General features: G+C 41.3%; 1 pseudogene; it reads left to right on the forward strand.

The window, feature by feature from the left end:
* Positions 1-6601: 6601 nt before the first annotated feature.
* LOC149193843 (fructose-bisphosphate aldolase, chloroplastic pseudogene) overlaps positions 6602-20246 on the forward strand; it is an 81381-nt pseudogene continuing 67736 nt past the window's right edge.

Consider the following 20246-nt stretch of genomic DNA (forward strand, 5'->3'; position numbering starts at 1 on the left):
GGATATAATTTCCAACAGTTTTTCTCCTCATGACCTAGTTTAGAATAGTGTTTACAGATTACTTTCTCACTCTCCTGTTTGACATATGCATTCTTTTTGCTCTTTCCCTTGGAGGTTTTCTCTTTGTTTTTCCCCTTGGGGGGCTTGTTTCTACCCTCTTCAAATGTGTTTTTTCCCCTTGCCTCTAAATGGGTAGCTTGGACACAAACCTCGTCCAGGCTAGTAGGGTTAAACATCAAGATGGTGTGTCTAAGGTAGCTATGCAAGCCACCAATGTATTTCAGCAAGGTTTCCTGGGTCTGCAAATCTACCCCTAACAAGAGAGCTCTTCTCCTGAATTCTTGGGTGTAGTCTTGGACACTTTGACCCTTAAGTTGTCTGAAATTTTGCCAATTCATAATGGCTTTCTGCATGTGAGCAAGAGGATAAAACTGTTTTTTAATGGCTAACAGAAATTCAGGCCATGTTAAGGTAACCTTACCAAATTTCTTGATCTCCTCTTTAGTCTTGGCCTCCCACCAGACCAATGCTGCTCCATCCATTCTCAAAGAAGCCAACTGAATCTTTGTGGCATCATCCTGCATATTCTGGATCCTCAAGTAAACTTCCAACTACCTAATCCAGTTGTCAAGATTTTCTGCATTCACTTCACCATTGAACATAGGTAATTTGAATTTTACATCAAGCTTCAAAAAATGACTTTTTCCAGAGGATCTATGCTTATGAACAGAAGAAGACGAGGATGAAGAGGAAGAAGGTGAAGATGGGGGTGGTGGATCACCATTTCCTCCATGTCCTTTCTTGGAATGATCATCATCCTTCTTACCTCCTGAAGAGCCCTCTCCTTCATGTGGATGTTTGGACCCTTCTCCAGCCAATTTCTCATTTCTTTCTTGGTACAATATCCTCACCATTTCAGTGAGGTCCACGAAATCCTTTCTTAAGACTCTTTCTTCTTCTCTTGGACCTGTCTCTGTAGGAATTTCTCCTTCATGTTCAGACATCCTTGAAGCTTCTGTTGAGACTCTTGAGGGTGAAATTCAAGGTGGAGGTGATGGCTCTCTGGCCTTCCTTGACTGAGGATTCTCTCGTTCTTTAGTCAACTGTCCTTCCCCTCTTTTAAGTTTCAACCTGGTAAGCATCAATACTTGCAAGACAGTTAGAAGATCTTTGCAAAAAACCCTGTGCTCTGATACCAACTTGATCTGAATTTGAAACTACTTGAAATTTTTTTGCAAGGTATTCAATTCAGAATTAAACATGTTTAAAAGATTTCCATGTCTTGCAGAAAGAAAACACATGAAATTTTCAGCTGTTCATGACCCATTTAAGCATAGCAGAGTTATTTCCTTTTACTGTTGAACACATTAAAATGGATTTGTTCTGCAAAATAAATCAACAACAAATGCAAAAGAAGTTGATAAAGCAGTTCACCCCCTCCAGGGCTACGTCTGTTGGGTCCAAAGCTCCCAACCGGGCTTGTCCTTGTTTTTATTAAATGCTCAAATTGAAAATACAGCTGAATAGAAGCATCTACAGGTGAAATAGATGGTAAAAATGAATTTAGAACACTTGAATCCTTTAGGATTGACTATTGGATCACCTCCAATGGATACCTGCAACCCTATACAGTCTTCACAAAACTGGGCCCTAGTGGCTCCTAGAACTTTCAAGGCTCCAAAACCTCTGCAAATGACCTTAGATAGCTATAATACCTACACCAATGGCTTCAGAAGGTCAAAAATACCCAAAATAAAAAAAAAAAATCGTCCAAAACCGACTTTCCTAGCCAAAGTTATGGCCATTTAAAGTTTCTCCAGTTTGCCCCTAGAAAAACTCCAGCTAACTTTAGTTAACTCCAGATAGCTCCACCAATTATGGCGGGTCCACCAAATTTGGCGCTCCTGCCAAAATTCCGCCAACTTAACTGTAGTTACATTTAATGTTTGGGTGGTTGCCTCGGATTTCGTGCTGGCGAAATATTCCTTTTTTATTTTTTTTTTGAAAAATTAAAATTTCTAATGTTATGGACAAATTCTTCTTTTTGCCATAACTTCCTCATACGGCGACCATTTTTTGAACCGTTTGCAGTGCCGGAATCAGGAAGATGAGCACTTTACAATCATTCAACTTTGAACCAGTTCTAATCACTTTAAATTTTGGGCATTTTACGACACTTAGGACATGAGCACCTGACCAACGAAGAAAAGTCGGATGCAAGAATTGGAAGTATCCAATCAGAAATATCGACAGGAGAATGTTGCATTGCGACGCATGGTGAAAGCATCGTAGGAAGAAAAAAAATTATTGCAAGTGAAGATTGAAACCATGAAGAGAAACCGACAAAGAGAAAGTCTCTCAGAACGAAGTCCGTCCATCATTGGAGACAATGAATCATATTCACTTCATCATTCAAATGAATAAATCTCATGTCCATCCACTTCTCCAAAAGCACAGTTAGTGGAAGAAGCGATTGGTACATTTTCCTCACCTTCTGAGGAACCTTCTTATGTGCCAACATATCAAAAAATGGATTCCAAAACTGAGAAGGAAGAGGCTTCAAGAAATCTCGAGATTGGAGCTTTTGAGAAACATACCAAAGTAATTGGCATGAAGCTAATGAACAGGATGGGATATCAGCAAGGAAAAGGCCTCGATAAGCATGGCCAAGGCCGACTCCGACCAATAACTATTCAGGAAAGACCCCAACACAAAGGACCACTGTGGGAAGAAAGGTCACATAGCAAATCCATGTTAGTCATTACATAATGAGAAAATGCCAAAAAAGCTACAGGATCGTAAAGGGAAGCAGACGAATCATTCTAAAAGTGATTCAGAAGGTGAGTCTTTCAATCAAAATTTTATTACGGACATTGTTAAATAGAAATATCCATGTACTTTCTGTGGGAGTAACAACCATCGTGTACTTGAATTCTGGAAGGAAAAGGTTTATAGCAATAAGGTGCATGCTACAGGGAGTCAGTTGCGGAAGGATGACATGACCATGCAAGTAAAGAAAGGTCTGGGAAAGACTTTGGTACAGTTAGGCAAAATCTCGGTATCATCAAAACAGAGCTCCGAAAAATCGAGCAAGAAGACCAATACAAACTCAGGAGAGAGAGTTTGTTCACAGTGTAAGTTGAAGGGACATTCATAAAAAATATGTCCAATGCTACCACATGAAGCGACAACAACTCAATCAGGCCAAGGGGAAGCAACAACAACTTGAAAAGAAGAATGTAAGTCTCCAAAGAAGTCGCTTACTTGGAACTTGGTAGATTTCATGCCTTATAGGTAAATTTTCAATTATGTGTTTGTGATCTATCATCACATCAGTAAGTTTAGTTGAGTTTGTAAATAGGGTCAAGATTTTTTATGTACTGATGAATGATGTAATAAATTCATGATTGTAATAAACTTTTGGAGGTCCAAAAGTCCTGTTGTTGGGAGGAATGACTCGAATGGACCTTGATTGAGTCTGGTCATGTTAGTTATGTAATGTTTGAGAGGAAGATGGTCATAGATAATAGTAGTTCCCGACATGCTCAGAAATTTACAGCCTCAAATGCTCATGAAACCAACGCCAAGTTGAAGAGCTTGTCACATTGATTCTGGCAGTATGCTCTGTTTGCAAAATGGACTTCATATGAAGGAGTTATGCAAAGTCAAAGTTCATGTCAAGCTAGGAAAAAAGTCAAAGTCAACGGTCAACGCTCATGGTTCTAGCAGGAAAGGTTCCACTTTAGGGTTCTGTGGTCAAGGTTCCAGAACCAATGGCAAGTTGACAAGTGTCTCCTTCTGGTTTGTCGAATTTTCAAATTTGTGATTGGGTGGTTGATTTTTAAATTTGGAAAATAATGGCAAGTTCATGTCAAGCTAGGAAAAAAGTCAAAGTCAACGGTCAACGCTCATGGTTCTAGCAGGAAAGGTTCCACTTTAGGGTTCTATGGTCAAGGTTCCAGAACCAATGGCAAGTTGACAAGTGTCTCCTTCTGGTTTGTCGAATTTTCAAATTTGTGATTGGGTGGTTGATTTTTAAATTTGGAAAATTATGGAACACCACATGGGGTTCTGTGGTCAAGGTTCCAGAACCAATGGCAAGTTGACAAGTGTCTCCTTCTGGTTTGTCAAATTTTCAAGGTTCCAGAACCAATGACAAGTTGACAAGTGTCTCCTTCTAGTTTGTCAAATTTTCAAATTTGTGATTGAGTGGTTGATTTTTAAATTTATGATTGAGTGGTTGATTTTTAAATTTTCAAATTTGTGATTGAGTGGTTGATTTTTAAATTTGAAAAATAATGGAACACCACATGGCCCAATAGATGGCCCATCCCCATAGCCTATTCAAATTTGTTTACGAGTCTACTTGACCTCCAAGAGATTCAAACCGCGAACCTGTCTCTCAATACAAAACCACTCCACCACCGTACCAACCATATTACTTGGTAAACATTGGGCGCATTATTATATATATGGTTTATTGTAATGGCAAGTGGGGGAAGGGATGGCAGAGTCCACTATATCCGGCGGCCCCGCAAAGCCCTTAGACTATTTAGCAAGGAGTTAACGACATTCTCAAAATCCGACGTGAAGTTGGCACATATACCAAAGTTAACAAATATATATGTGGAAGACCTCCACAAAATGGCACAATTAACAAAGTCTAGTTATACACCACCGAATAGATATGTGCCATAATGGTTAAAGCTGCCGATGTAATAGTTGAAGACCATATGGTGCATAGGGCGAAGGTTGGTTTAATATTTATCAACTTTTTACAATGTTAGACCGTTGGTTTAACGCTCTAGCTTGGCAGGAAACGACGTGCAGAGATCTGGGTCCGACGTTATATTTCCAATAGAAAGACACCACGGAGCCATGTCATATGCCTCAAGGTTGTGCCAACTCGACGCAAAGTGTTATATGGGCAACATCCAAAGTCTGAACGCCATGGGTATTTTAACGTGGGGATTATAGCAAATGTGACAAATATATCACCGCCAACAAACCTTTGTTACAACTGTTGCGGCGGGTAGCAATGTTATTTCACTGCCGAAGTTCTATGTCAAAGCTTTGGTTATGGTTTGTATAGTCCACCGTCAGTGCAAAGGTTTATATGCAAAAACCATAGGATATGGTATATAACCATAAGTGCCACATATGGCGGGGAATTTCATAATACAACGTCAATGGTGATACACCACAAGGTTTATGTATGCCACGGGTCAAGCATTGTAATTATCCGCCGATGCAAAGCTTCAAATCATATGATAAAAATATCATACCACCGCACGGGGAGTAAGTGTATGTTAATACTTTGTTTGGAACTACATTCCAAAGTTGAATTACACTTCGGATATAGAGCAGGTTATGATCAATTAAAAACCATATAATATATATGGTATGCTATATATAATTGTCGTTGCACTGAAAACTCTAAAGTTAGAGTTATAATTTGAATTGCAATATTATTGCACGCGAAATCTAAAATCAGAGTTCCAAAACATTATAAAAGATTGCCAATGCACCAAAGCAAGATGGAGGCAAGTGAAGTGAAGTGAAGAAGTGAGTAGATTTTGATCAAAATCGAAGGTGGCATTCCGAGGTCACATGGAAGCCAAATTGTGCATTTGAAAAACCGAAACAGGGGTTTTTGTGTGCTCTGGACAAAATGGCAGAGTCCATTCGACACTTGCAACAACCGATACTTCTAAATCTAGTACATGGTCAATTGTCTCTTGAAGTCAAGTGGATGCAAGTAATTGAACTATGTACTTGTTGATGCATGATTTCTCATCTTCAGTTGGGGTCTAGATTCCTTGCAGGAGACCCTTTATATTATTGTAGTTGACATGTTGATTGCAGGTTGCCATGTTATTTTGTGAGAGTTCTCTGTAGGAGAACATTTCCTTGAAGGGGAAACAACCACATTGTAATCAATATATTAATGTACCTCATTTTTAACACAGAAATATGAGCGACCTAGCCTTTTGAGCAGGGCCCAGAGACGTAGCCCAGGAGGGGTGAACTCCGTCATCAACCTTTGTGTTCTTCTTCCTGAAGTTTTCATAAATTATGTGTTATGTTTTGTATAGTTAACTTGCACATGAGAACTAATTCGTGCTTGAAGGAACACCAAAAAAACATGTTGTTTTGAAGACCAATCTTAACCTTGTAAAGTGTCAGAGGACAATCAATCTTCAATCACACTTTTTCATATCATTTTGGTATCAGAGTAGGTTCTGACCAGATTGTAAGGATGAGTAGACACACGAAGCAATGTCAGATGCAAGAATTGGAAGAATCCAATAAGAAATATCGGCAGGAGAATGTTGCATTGCGACACATGGTGAAAGCATTGCAAGAAGAAAAACAAAGCCTACAAGCGAAGATTGAAACCATGAAGAGAAACTAACAGAGAGGAAGTCTCTTAAAACGAAGTTTGTCCATCATTGGAGACAATGAAGCATATTCACTTCATCAGTCGCATGAAGAAATCTCTTGCCCATCCGCTTCTCCAAAAGCACAGTCAGTGGAAGAAGCAATTGGTACTTTTTCCTCGCCTTCTGAGGAACATTCTTATATACCAACATCTTACAAAATGGATTCGGAAACTAGGAAGGAAGAGGCTTCAAGAAATCTTGATATTGGAGCTTTTGAGAAACATACCATAAGAATTGGTATGAAGCTTATGAACAGGATGGATATCAGCCAGGTAAAGGCCTTTGTAAGCATGACCAAGGCTGGCTCCAGCCAATAATTGTTCAAGAAAGACCCCAACATGAAGGATGACCAATCAACATGTGACTATTGCGGAAAGAAAGGTGAGGTAGTAGATCGATGTTGATCATTACATCCTGAGCAAATTCCAAAAAATTTATAGGATTGTAAAGGTAAGTAGGCGAATCATTTTAGAAGTGATTCAGAAGGTGAGTCTTTCAATCAAAATTTTATTACAAAGATTGTTAAACAAACTTATCCATGTACTTTCTGTGGGGGTAACAACCATTGTGTAGCTGAATGCGGGAAGCAGAAGGTTTACAGGAAGAAGGTGCATGCTACAAGGAGTCATCCATGGAAGGATGACGCGACCCTGCAAGTAAAGAAAAGTCTAGGAAAGACTTTGGTACAGTCAGGCAAAAGCTTGGTATCGTCAAAATAGGACTCTGAAAAATCAAGCAAGAAGACGACCAATACAAACTCAGGAGAGAGATTTTGTTCACAGTGTAAAATGAAGGGACATTTAGAAAACATATGTCCAATGCTACCACACGAAGTGAAAACAACTCAATCAGGCCAAGGGAAAGCAACGAGAACTGGAAAAGAAGAATGTAAGTCTCTAGAGAAGTCGCCTACTTGGAACTGGGCATATTTCATGCCTTATATGTAAATTGTCAATTATGTGTTTTTGATCTATCATCACATCAGTAAGTTTAGTCGAGTCTGTAAATAGGGTCAAGACTGTTTATGTTCTAATGAATGATGTAATAAATTCGTGATTGTAATAAAATTTTGGAGGTCCAAAAGTTCTTTTGTTGGGAGGAATGATCCAGATGGATCTTGATTGAGTCTAGTCATGTTAGCCATGTAATGTTTGAGACCAAGATGGCCATAGATAACAATAGTTCCTAACATGCTTAGAAATTTATAGCCTTAGATGCTTATGAAACCAGTGCCAAGTCGAAGAGATCGTCACGTTGATTCCTACAGTATGTTCGGTTTGCAAAATGGATTTCGTATGAAGGAGTTATGCAAAGTCAAAATTTAGGTCAAGCTAGGAAAAAAGTCAAAGTCAATGGCCGACACTCATGGTTCTAGCAGAAAAGGTTCTGCTTCAGGGTTCTGTAGTCAAGGTTCTAGAACCAATTGCAGGTTGACAAGTGTCTCCTTCTAATTTATTGAATTTTCAAATTTTTGATTGTTTGGTTGATTTTTTCTAGTTTGTTGAATTTTCAAAATTTTAATTATTTGGTTGATTTTTAAATTTGGAAAATAATTTTCAAAATTTTAATTATTTGGTTGATTTTTAAATTTGGAAAATAATAGAACACCACATAGACCAATGAATAGATGGCTACCTCGTGGCTTCTCCATAGCCTTTTAAATTTATTTTATGAGTCTACAATGCCTCTAGGAGATTCAAACCGTGTACCGATCTACCAACACCAAAACACTCCACCACCGCACCAACCATATTACTTAGTAAATATTGGGCGCATTATTATATATATGGTTTGTATTGGCAAGCGGGGGAAGGGTTGGCGGAGTCCGCCATATCCGGCGGCCCCTCCAAGCCCTCAAACTATTTAGCAAGGAGTTAACACCATTCTCAAAATCCGGCACGGAGTTGACACATACGCCAAAGTTAACAAATATATATGTGGCAGACCTCCACAAAATGGCACAGTTAACACAGTCTAGTTATACACCATCGAATAGATATGTGCGATGATGGTTAAAGCCGCCAGTGTAATAGTTGAAGACCATATGTTGCACGGAGCGAAGATTGGTTTAAAATTTATGAATTGTTTACTATGTTAGACTGTTGGTTTAATGCTCCAGCTTGGTGGGAAACGACGTGCGGAGGTTTGGGTCTGACGTTATATTTGTTACGCCAGCTCCAACAGAAAGACACCACGGAGCCATGTCATATGCCACAGGGTTGTGCCAACTCGGTGCAGAGTGTTATATGGCCAATATCCAAAGTCTGAATGCCACAAGTATTTTAACGTTGGGGTTATAAAAAATGTGATAAATATATCACTGCCCACAAACCTTTGTTATGGTGGGGCATTTCATAATACAACGTCAATGGTGATACGCCACAAGGTTTATGTATGCGACGGGTCAAGCGCTATAACTATACACCAATGCAAAGTTTCAAACCATATGAGAAAAATATCATACCACTGCACAGGCAGTAAGTCTATGTTAATACTGTGTTTGAAACTAGATTCCAAATTTGAATTACACTTCGAATATAGAGCGTGTTATGATCAATGAAAAACCATATAATATATTTGGTATGCCATATATAATTATCGTTGCACCGAAAACTCGAAAGTTAGAGTTATAATTTGAATTGCAATATTATTGCACCCGAAATCTAAAATTATAGTTCCGAAACATTATAAAAGAATGCCAATGCACTAAAGAAAGATGAAGGGAAATGAAGTGAATTGAAGAAGTGAGTGGCCTTTGAGAAGCAATTGAAGTTGGTATTTCGAGGTCACATGGAAGCTAAATTGAGCATTTGAAGAATTGAGATAAGGATTTATGTGCGCTCTGAACACACTAGCAGAGTTCGTTTGACAGTTGCATCAACTGATACTTCAGAATGCGGTACATGGACAATTATCTTTCGAATTCAAGTGGAGGCACGTAATTGAATTATGTACTTGTTGATGCATGATTTCTCATCTTCAGTTGAGGTCTAGAGTCCTTGCAGGAGACTCTTTATATTGTTTTAGTTGACATGGTGATTGCAGGTTGCCATGTTATTTTGTGAGAGTTCTCTGTAGGAGAACATTTCCTTGAAGGGGAAATAGCCACATTGTAATCAACATATTGATGTACCTCATTTTTAAAAATGAAATATGAGCAGCCTAACCTTTTGAGCAGGGTCCAGAGATGTAGCCTAGGAGGGGTGAATTCCATCATTAAACTTTGTGTTGTTCTTATTGATGTTTGCATGAATTATATGTGTTATGTTCTATATAGTTAACTTGCACATGAGAACTAATTCGTGCTTGAAGCAACACCAAACAAACATGTTGTTTTGAAAACCAATCTCAACCTTGTGAAATGTTATAGGACGATCAATCTTTTTCCACATTAAAAGATGATTGATAGATGGAACAAATGCATCCAAAATATTACAATACCCTGCAAGTCTGCAAGATTGCCCTAACCAAGATAACACGACCACCTAGTGAAAGTCATTTGTGATCCCAGAGCATGAGTTTTTTTCAAATTTGTTAATGAGCCATGTCGAATCCTGAATTCCATATTTTCTTGGCTTCAAGAAGAAGTCGAGATAGTTAAAACCATTTGGCACGGATCGAGTTTTAACTTCAAAGAGAGAAGAATTATGTTGTATATCATCTAAATCCTCCTCATCTGAGATGATTTCTAAATTTTCTCTGTTGATTATAAAATTAGAATCCTTGCAAAATTTAGTGATTACCTAAAGGAAGGCTTCCCATTCTGATACTTTATCTTCACCAAAACATAGAACATAATCTACAAACATGAGGTGCGTAGGGGAAGATTTCCTAGAGACTCTGCATCCAGAGATTGAACCTGCCAAGTTTTCTGCCCTAATAAGTCTTATGTTCAGCGAATCCATGATAAGAATGAAGAGTAGATGAGAGTGGGAACACCCTTGCCGCATCCCCCGAGATATCCTAAAAATATTAGTCGGAACACCATAGGCAATCACTACCATATTTTCCGAGGTAATACAAACCATAATCCATTTGATATATCTGTGTGGAAAGTTGAATTTATGTAGGATCAATCTAAGGAAGTCCCAATCTGCCTTGTCATAGGCTCGAATACGATAAATCTTCATTATACAAGCCTTGAGGTTGTGAGATTTAATTGAATGGATACACTCGTTGGTGATTTCCATTGCATCTTGAATTCTTCTACCAAATAGGAACCCAAATTTCTCTGGAGTGATGTGCAAAGAAAGTATATTTTTAAATATGTTAGCTATAACCTTCAAAATCATTTAATAGATAGAGTTAAATAAAGAAATAGTCCTATAATTAGAAAAGTATAAAGAGTTGGATTTTTTAGGAATGAGAGTAAGAAAGGTTGCATAGGTGGCACCTGAAATTTGACTAGAAGTACAAGATATTCCACCATTTGCAGTAAATTAGAGTGCATTATCTCATATCAGAAGAAGAAATCTCAACATGCCAATTATCTGGGTCTAGGATCTTATCCGTCGCGATATCCTTCAAGGTACTCAAAATCTCTTCTTCATAAATTAGTCAGTCCATCAACCAGATGTCTTCATCGTTGACCATTTGGGGAAATAGACTAGCTAGCTCCATTTTTTGAGTTATATTATGTTCCTCCACCTCCTTTATTTGATTACTGAATAAACTGAAAGCTTCATTACTAATGCCCTTCTCTGATGTTAGTAACCTGCTAGCTTCATCTCGAATATTCCAGATCGAGTTAGCAACGTTTCTATTTGTTGCAACTCTGTGGAAAAATCTAGTGTTTTGTCACCATATTTGATCCAAGACAATCTACTCTTAATCCTCCATTCCTCCTCCTGATATTTAAGAATTATATTCTTCTTGTCCACTAGCTCTAAAATAACCTTCTTTGTTTGATTAGAAAAATGTTCACAGTTTGAAATATGTAAGAGGGAAGTTATGTCCTAATCAATAGGTAATAGATCTCTTCTGAGCCCTTATTTATGCTTAGTGATCCATTCCCTAACCTCTGACTTGAGCATATTTAATTTGTGACAGACCTTTTCCATATGAAAATCGTTATTAGACAAATTTAGGAGGCTACAAGAACTACAAACCAAATCAATAAAATCATAGACATTAGCCACATTTGATTGAATATAAAGGGTAGGGGAATTTGGTTGTTTTTCTCACTCCACTCTAAAAGAATAGCATCATGATTAGAGAGCTTCAAAAAGAAAGAAGAGGACTCGAGCTTCTTCATTCTCGCAAACATAAATGAGTGGACAAAAAAATGGTCAAGCCTTTTTGAAATACCCTCTTCCCCAACTCACCCATTTCTTTAGGAAGGGCATACGGGAAAGGAAGTACATGCTTGAGCATCTTGTGATTTGAGAGATCCTTAAAACATACTACAAGTGGGTCCATCTTAGCCTTATGTCCCTAACATTCCCCAACTTCCATGATAAATTTCATGTCCCATGTGACTATGAGGGAGTGAATATCCAAAATTCTACTGACATCAACCGCCTCCCAAAAATATTTTTTGTTGTTATAAGGGGCACATATATTCAAGATTCAAACACGATTAGCAGATCCCAAGCTATTAACCTTATATAATTATACCTACAAACGACCTATAAGATTTGAAGGAAAAAACCCTGGGTTTCCACATGGCTACAAGTCCACTGAAAAATCCCTGAGTGCTAGTAGCACAAACTTCCCATGTGGGGCATATTTGCTTCCCATCCTTGCTGCCCTCTTGTCCAGTAGTCATGAACATCCTTGATCTACATTATCAAGTTTACCTATCCTGTTAACGATCTCCATAATCACTTTTTTTTACCATAATTTGAGGGGGGACCAAGCATTTTATCCCATACTATCTTCTGTTTGGGGAACTCCATAATTGGGTCAAATCCAACATTCCACTTTTGCAACACTAAGAAACCAAGACCTAAAACCCAAGGCAGAGCCAAGATATTGATAACATCCTCCAATTTTAAGAAATGGAAACTAAACCATCCATTCACTAATATGCTCACCTTAGGCCTGTATCCGAGCAGAGTAGACCAACTTTTTTGTATCCATTCCTTCATCTCGGCTCCATTCAAATTGGAATACTACCACCGATCCACCAGGACTTGCTTCTTCAGTATTTCCACACTCTCCCAATAAACATCGACTCCCATAATGAGTTTCTGAATCTCTTCCTGGACCTTAATCGATTTTTTTTATTGTTGGAATCAGCATGATGAACCTTTTGCAGGGATATGTCCATTTTCTCAAGGATCATTTTTGATGGTTTATGTATGCGACGCGTCAAGCGCTATAACTATACACCAATGCAAAGTTTCAAACTGGTGAGCTCCAGTATTGTAGCAATAATGCTACAACTCCTGGGGCTTCCCGTCTCTTAATTTTATCAACCCGGTAGTTCGTACAAACTTGGAAGCGACGGTGCTGTATGCACAAGTACTAGCTCTTGTCGCAGCTGTCACTTGGTCAGCTGGCACAAGTCCGCTAGGGCTCAAGCCAACTTCTATAGGCTCTCAGAAGAAGCTTGTTAAATGATGGACGAAAGCTAGCTTAAATAAGACTAATCTACTTGGCAAAAATGAACTGAAAGCAAATCAAAACATGGAAACCCTAGGAAACCCTAATTTAACTAGTCTAACCTCTATGATGCAAAGAATGTGAAGGAAACTTCTACCAATGATGCCATTACTTCTAATAAGTGAAAATGCATGAATCTAATCTACTTGCAGCTTAAAAGACATGTTTTTGTATTTTTTCTTTAAGTGGATGGAGTGATTGTGATTTTGTGCTTATTAGGGTTTGGTTGTGCAGATGTGATGCGGAAGGAAGGAAAGCTTGGGAAAGGTTGGGGAGGCTAGGAGAGGTTCCCAGAGATCCTTAGCATCAGTCCACAGAGGTTCCTCACGTTCAGAGGCTCAACAACCGAGTGAGTGGCCTCCTACAGGATGTCTGTAGGGGATTCTACAGGAAACGCAGGGGTTTCTACAGGAAGTCTACAAATTGCTACAGGATGACCTACCGTGGGTGTTTGAAGTGATGGTGGAGTGATGGAATGGTAGGGGGAGATGTGCAAGGTAGGAATAAAGCTGGTGATGGCTCAGGAGTGGAGGAGTAGGATGGAGAACGAGTGTATGAAGTGGGTTGATGGATGGAAGGTTATAACAACGAGATGCCTAAAGAATGAAGTTACGTGAGGAGTGGAGGAGTTTGGGAGATAACAGAGCGGAGCAGAGGTCAAGGGTGTGGTTGTATGCGTGATCAAGACGAAGAAGGAGGTAATAGAACGATGAAAAGTAGTGTAAATAAAACAAATGGCTTATGACTGTCACCAAGATGAAAATTCATTAACCTAAGCTACCTGAACTCAATGAACAACAATATAAAGCGTGTAGAGGAATGTGCATGAAGCGGTGATGAAGGTGTATGGTGCAAGAGTGAAGTGCATGGAAAGATCTATCATAAACGAGACTATGTTGCAGCATGTATAAAGTGAAGAACTGCGTATTTTTGTGGCTGGTATAGGCTGCACTCCAATCTCCAAACAGAGATGGCAGTGGAGACTTCCTCAACCTTTTTTTGCTGGAGCTCCAATGTATTATCAACCTGCTAATCTAACTAAACAACCGAAAGCAATTCAACCATAAGCTAAACTCATTCAATCTCATAAAACCTAACTCAGCAAACCTGTAATTTCAAATTACATGGTAAAGCAATGAACTAAAGTGCTGTAACGAAATGAAAACACATTACAACACTGAGGAGATCTATTGCTCTCAGGTTGGGCCCTAACCTGAGAGCTATAGCTCCTTGAGAAAACTCAGAACTAGATCAAAATTTGCCTTCTTTATTCATAATCTGATGTCATGCCAAATTGGCTTACAAAAAGGAACAAAAACTGAGCTCTAGCTCGTACTATCCAATTACAAGAGTAATGCCAAGGTTCAAAAAGCTTCTATCCAAGGCTACGGCCTCAGTATTTATGCAAAAATGATCATCCAACAGGTGTCCTTGATTTTAGGAGCTCGGCTGTCCAACTGAAGTTTAACTGCTGATCCTGTAGGACAGTCATAACTATTGTTCCTGTAGAACAGTTATAACTGCTGTTCCTATAGAACAGCTGGTTGCTTCTAAGCTCAGTGGGGAGATGGATTGGAGCTCGGAGTTCTTGGTGGGAATCATGAGGAAGGTCCCCAAGACCGTGGACATCCTCTCCTAAAAACCAGCAGTGCCACCTCATTGTCTCCTTGTCTCCTTTTTCGTTGTCTTTTTCTCCCTTTTAATGCCAAAAACTTGAAAGCATCATGCATTAGTCACGTAGCTAAAGTGTCTACCCTCCTTCCTACAAACAACACAAATAAACTAAGAAATGCATGCATAAGAAGTAAAAAGTGAATGGTTTGAGCAAAGAAAGTAGGCCAAATGAGCCCAAATTGTACCAAAAATTGGGGCTCATCATCACCCCCCAGCTAAACTATTTGCTCATCCTTGAGCAACCTTGCTCTGGCTCCTCATCTTTGGCCGAGAACTAGAGCCCGGAGCATGCTTTTCCTTCCCTGATTTTGGTGGTTCTTCCTTCTCTGCCGAGGGTGGCGCTTCTTCCTTTCCCGTTTTTGGCGGCCCTGCCTTTGCTGCCCCTGGTGGTGATGAAGGCGATGCTTCCTCCCCCTTTCCTATTTCCTTGAGCCGGGCTTCGGAAGGCGACTGGCCTATTTTTCGTGTCCAGGAATTTATTTTTGGGCTCTCCTTTTCGGGGGTAGCTGATGTTTTAGAGGGGGTTTTTGTACTGGGTGTAGTAGGGACATCCCCTGAAATGGTTTGGCTGCTGGGTGGAGGCTGTGGCTTGCCCGTGGTCATCCTCTTGCTTCTCCTGGCTTCAGATGGTAGAGGGGTCTCCCTCTCCCTTTTCTCTTTCGATTTGGGAGGTGTACTGAGGTCAGCTAATACCGCTGCTGCTTCCCGTGCCAGAATATCCACCTTCTTCTTTTTGGGTTTTACCTTTTTGGGGCTTCCTGTAGAAGCCTGTTTTTGCAATTTCGGGCTTCCTGTAGAAGCCTGTTTCTGCAATTTTGGGCTTCCTGTAGAAGCCTGTGTCTTAATGGTTTGTGGGCTTCCTGTAGAAGCCTTGGTCTTTGCTTTTGGGCTTCCTGTAGAAGCCTGCTCCTCACTGATCTTCGGGCTTCTTGTAGAAGCCTTTGTTTTTGGTTTTGGGCTTCCTGTAGAAGCCTGTTTTTCACTGATTTTTGGGCTTCCTGTAGAAGCCTGAGTTTGTGTTTTCGGGCTTCCTGTAGAAGCCTGCTTTTGCTTTCCTGTAGACACAGGTGTCTCCACTTCCGCTTGCTGGCCTGCTTGAGTTTTGCTTTTTGCTTTGGGTGCAGGTGCTGTTGAGGTACTTGGGCTGACGTGGGCCACCTCTGCTTTGTCCATTCTGCTCTTCATCCTCTTTTCCCTTGCCGACAGGATAGGTGTGCCACCTTTTTCTTGGTCCTTCTCTTCCTCATGCTTCTTCCTTTGTTCTTCGGCCACTGCTTCGTGTTCCTCACTGCTAGAGGAACCCGTTTCTTCGATCAACATTTTAATATCCCCATCTTTGGTCAAATTGCGGAAGGATTCCCATGAGAGGGGGACCTTATACGAGTGCAATGCATCTTCCACAAGCAGCTTTATTAACCCATGGTGGGCTATCTGATCAGGTATGCCCTCTATTAGCTTTGTAGCACACTCCATTAGGGACTGCAGGAGATAATAAGGGATGCTCAGTTTTTGCTCTACAGGAAGGTCAATTCGGTGCCTCAACTCAGTGAGTAACCGAAAGTGATATGCATACACGATGCTGAACCGGCCTTCACAAGTAATATATTTCATGATTTGCAAACTGACTTCATTCCAAGGTGGTGATAGGCTCGTTCTTCTCACCTCGTTTTTATCCTCCGAGAATTCTTCCTCAGGTGGAAAGAATTCCTTCTTTGCCTGCTGACTCAGCTTTCTCTCCTCTTTATCCCACGGTAGACCCATAGGAAGTTCTGTGATCCGACTGATATGTTCTGGGGTGAGGTTGAGGCTTAGACCTCTGAAGTTTACTGTGGCCAGTGTTTGGGATTTAGGCTTCAAAGCCTGCAAGAATTCCTCGGCTACTTCATCATCATAGCCCTGCAGCTTATCACAAAAACGCATCCATTGTGCTCTGGTGAAGAGCTCTACCACTGCCGGGTTTCTCCTTAGTTTAGTTGAATCCGTGGGCTCTCGTCTTATAAACCCACCCGGCATGATGAACACGGTCGTTTTAACAAAAGGTGGCAGCTGCAAAAGGGATTTGGTCTATGGAGACAGAGCATGCACATACAAAATTTCAATACAGACTACTCATACCAACATCCTGTAGAATGGTAGCAACGATACAGCAAACGACAATTCCACCAATATTTTTATAACCCGACCGTGGACGATGGTATTTCCACTTCTAATAACCAGTTACATTAAGAGTTCAGGGTTACCTCCTTCATTGGCCACCTTTTTCCGCGAGGCACCCGCTTTCCTGTAGATGACTGCGTTCCTGTAGACTACGTTCCTGTAGAACTGTGCTCCTGTAGAACTGCGTTCCTGTAGAACTGCGTTCCTGTAGAAGCCGTGCGCAATTCTCGGGGAGGACTGTAGTTGGCCGCGCTCACGGTGTGCTTGACCAGCGTTCTGGTAGCCAACAACTCGGCGTATCAAAGTGCAGAGGAGATCAGAATAGCTATCCGAGTTGAAGTGTTTGGTTGATAGATGCATGCGCACGATTTAGCCGATTGGATTTTGAATCGGCGCAATCCGTGGCGCGGGGGATGAGCTGTCCCCGCCGGACCGTTGGGCGACGTCATCCATCCTCCGCCTGCGTATTCACTTGCTGCTGCATTCATTCCCACAGATTTACCGCCGCCTTTCCTGTTAAACTCATGCTTCTGACGAGAGTGTTCCCACGTGCATGCCGTTCATTCTCTTTCTCGTGGCCGCCACCCAAACATCCAGTTACACTTTAACTAGCCGACGTGGCCAGTCGACTGGCCATACGGCCGCTCAACCATTCAATTTTACGCTTTGCAAACAATTTCAAAGTTAGATTCATGCGATTTGATGGAAGGAAGGGTGGAGACACTTACCTGCGCGGCTGCACACGATTTTTCCAGTTCTTGGACGATGGTGAGCGGATCTACCTGCTGCGTGCGACATACACAGACCTGGAAGCTCGTGGGTACAGGCTGCCAACGCTGGAGTGGGTGGTTTTGCTTGCATGCGCCCGCGTTTCATTTCGGATGGCGGTTCTGTAGAAAATCCACTCGAGCAGGTTGAACTGTTACAGGATCCCCGCGAGGGGTCTCGTAACAGTCCTTTCTCCTTGGGTGCATGCTGCACGATGGCGGTTCTGGCTTCTCGATCACAATCCCAGAGCTTTTGGTGCAGGTGGTATGAGATCCCATCATTTGTTAATCTTTGGAAATGGCTTTCCTGCGAGAACTCATCGATTTTCTTTGTTTGTGCAGGGACTTGGCCGCATGTCGACACGGGTGGTGGAGCATGGTGACAACAACGTGCAAGGATGCCAACAGAGGCTTGCATGCATCCAAACCAATCCATGGTCGCGAAATCTCTTTTTAAGATGAATTCTGGCCGTCCAAAACTCCTACAGGAAGTTTCCTGTAGACACAGAGCTTCCTGTAGAAAGTTCGGCCTTCCTGTAGAAAGTCTGCACTTTCCTGTAGAAAATCCGCGCCTTCCTGTAGAAAGACTGCGCCCTCCTGTAGAAAGACTGCGCCTTCCTGTAGAAAGACAGCAGCTTCCTGTAGAAGGTTCAAACCATGATAAAATTGCACATACCTTGAAAAACATGGGTGCTCTTGGAGGAGGTACTGATGAGGTTCCTTGACAGCATGATAAGGACCCTTGGCTGTGAGTTGAAGGGCTTCTTCTTCTCCATAGAGCATCTGCAACCTGCATGCAATTTTTACCATATTTTGCTTATTGTTTTTTTTTTTCTTTTTTTTTTTTTTGAAAGATGACAGGGGCGCCTCAAAGAGGTTTTCACCCATGCCATCTGCCCTGAGTGCCTCAGAGAGGTTTTCACTCAAGGATCTTTTTCAACCTTTTCTCTTTTTTTTAAAAACAAAAGCAATAGGAGCACCTCAATGAGGTTTTCACCCCTACTACCTGCCTTGGGCGCCTCAGAGAGGTTTTCACCCAAAGATCTTTTTTTTTTTTTTTTTTTTTTTTTTTCAGATATTTTTTCGGGGTGTGCCAGAGGCAGAGGCAGAACCCTTCTCTATGACCAATACAGATTTCTCCATAGTTTTGATAAACTCTTGTCTTGAGAGAGGTCTCCTGTAGATCTTCAATCGATGCCCATTGACAAGCATGGGAATGGCTTCCTCATCAATGGTTCGAATGAGGACAGATCCATTGTCATGGCATTTCTCCACTGTATATGGTCCTAGCCATCTGGTTCTCAGCTTCCCCTTGAAATCTTTGTATCTGGAATCATACAACAAATCCCAATCTCCCGGCTGAAATTGCTTGTCATGGAGATGTTGGTCATGCCACACCTTCCTCTGAAGTTGAACCACTTCTGAGTGAAGGAGGGCCTGCATGCGGTGCTCGTCCAGGCCATTCAGCTGCAGCAGCCTTTCTTGTTGAGCATGGCTGAGATCTAGGTCCAGCTGAGCTGCCATCCTCAAGGTGTTGTATTCAAACTCAATGGACAGCAAAGCTTTCTTCCCATAGACCAGCTCATATGGTGTGAAACCGATGGTGGTCTTCCAAGTGGTGTTGTAGGCCCATGTGGCTTCTACCAGGCGATCTGCCCAGTCCTTTCTGCTGCTGCTCACCACTTTAGTCAAGATCCCTTCTAATGCTCTATTGGTGACTTCCACCTGCCCATTTGCTTGAGGGTGATAAGGGGTGGAAGTCCTTTGCTTGATCTTGTGATGAGCTAGGAGATCTTCAACCAGGTTGGAGGTGAACTGGCTCCCTTGATCGGTGACCAGCTCTCTTGGATAGCCAAACTTATAGAAGATGTTCTCTCTTAGGAACTCGGCCACCTTTTCTTCTGTTGCTGCTTTGATTGCTTTGGTCTCTGCCCACTTTGTCAAATAGTCAGTACACACAATGATGTAAGTCATTTGCCTCGAAGAGGGGTTGATTGGGCCCACAAAGTCCATGCCCCACTTCTCAAATGGCTCAAGAGTCACTTGAGGTTGGAGAGGCATCTCATCCCTTTGGGTCGGTTTCCCCATTCTTTGGCATTGGTCACACTAACTGACATATCTTCTGACATCTTGATGAAGTGTGGGCCAATAGTAGCCTGCCTGCAGGATCTTGAAGGCAGTTCTCTTTGCTGCAAAATGCCCTCCACAAGGCCCATCATGACAAGTGAGGAGGATATCAAAGACTTCCTCCTCCCTTACACAACGCCTTAAGATCTGATCGGGGCCAAGCTTGAACAGATTGCCCCCGATCCAAGTGAATGAGGCACTTTTTCTGATGATTCTGCTCTTCTCTCTGGAAGATAGGTGTGGAGGGAACTGTGCTGAAACAAGATAGTTTGCTATATCAGCAAACCATGGAGAGAGTACTGAAATAGCAAACAGATGTTCATCAGGCATCTGATCGTCCACTGTTCCATCCTCATCTGCAGACAAATCCAATCTAGATAAAAATTCAGCAACAACATTTTCTCTACCTGGTTTATCAACAATGGTTAGATCAAACTGCTGCAATAAAAGTAACCATCTAATAATACGAGCA

This window comes from Pinus tabuliformis, chromosome 2_2, assembly GCF_031772625.1.
Source record: "Pinus tabuliformis cultivar Carrire ecotype Pingquan chromosome 2_2, CPIR1, whole genome shotgun sequence".
NCBI classification, from domain to species: domain Eukaryota; kingdom Viridiplantae; phylum Streptophyta; class Pinopsida; order Pinales; family Pinaceae; genus Pinus; species Pinus tabuliformis.